This window comes from Somniosus microcephalus, chromosome 4 (genome assembly GCF_052327205.1).
Source record: "Somniosus microcephalus isolate GS21.2 chromosome 4, FLI_Smic_1.0, whole genome shotgun sequence".
Taxonomy (NCBI): Eukaryota; Metazoa; Chordata; class Chondrichthyes; order Squaliformes; family Somniosidae; genus Somniosus; species Somniosus microcephalus.
The window spans coordinates 252,864,030-252,865,377 of record NC_140990.1 but is presented as its reverse complement, the minus strand read 5'-3'; positions in this window follow the sequence as shown (position 1 = coordinate 252,865,377).

Below are 1,348 nucleotides of genomic sequence, written 5' to 3'. Positions count from 1 at the left end.
ACAGTTCACTGAGAGCAGACACCAGCTCCTTTCAAGCTAAGAATATTCAAAAGATCTCCAGGGACAGATCTGCAATTTAGAACTGGGAGAGCTTGACGGTGCATTTTAAAGATTTCTTAAACCGGTTAATAATATAATGCACCTCAAAATGTGGTGCGAATTCCAGTTTGTTATATAGCATCCTGTTAGGTTTTCTGCAAAGTCTAGACTGATGACATGGAACTTGAGTTGATTTTCACAAACAGCATTGTGGAGTTTACTGGTAACACGCTTTTCTAAGACTTTTATCCCTCTGGGTGTTTTCATTATGTCTGGTTCTTCGAATCATATTACAACAATCGATTGTCATTTTATAACAGACCCGGGGCAGTAAACGTGTATTAATCCGGTTTATTAGATTGCAAAATAAATTTCTCTCAGGTGACTGGTGGGGAAAATATTCAGGAATGAGTTCGGCTGAAGTAATATTTTTGGATATATATGAATATTTGGGGAGAAACCCTTGGCAGCAATGCTCACAACCATCGCCATGGCAACTCCAAGAGGATCACAGCAAGGTTAGATAGATTTCTTGAAGAGATAACATCTGCCTATTTTTGTTTCGCCCCGCGTATTTCTCAGTCTATGCGTTTGTTTGTTGATATTGCCAACGTGATGTAAACGTGTGTTCCGCAAACTGTAGTAAATATAATGAACCATGTGAGCTCGTTACCTTTAGACGGAATGAATCTGTGGCTTCTGGTTCCAAGAAGCTGCTCCCGAGTTTCCCCGGAGATAAAAGCCCCGCTAACGTGCTCTGATGTACTAAAGGTAAACATCACAGAATAAAATATTAAACGCGCCCTTAGCTTGTGATGCGCTTGACGTTTTTGGAGGCGAAGGGGGAAATTACTATATGAAAAACAAATACCAAATATTTCCGTTAAGCTATTTGACCGTGCTCGATAATTTGCATATTTACCATCGGTACTTGTTATTATGTAGTTACATAGAGTCCACAGCACCATCTCCTTTTACTATCATACTTTTTGTCATTTAATCTCTCCTGCCTTCCATCCTATCATAGACCTTCCCTTTTCTTTCCTCCCCTCCCCCTTTCCCTGCCTCTGCACTTGTTTAACATCTGTTACATCTCTAACTTTTTCCTGTTCTGACTAAAGGTCATCTACCTGAAACGTTAATTCTTTTTCTTTCCCATGATGCTGCCTAACCTGCTGAGTATTTCCAGCATTTTCTGTTTTTATTACAGAAACAGGCCATTTGACCCAACTTGTCTATGCCCACGATTATACTTCACACGAGCCTCCTCCCACCCCTCTATGTATTAGCATATCCTTCTATTCCTATC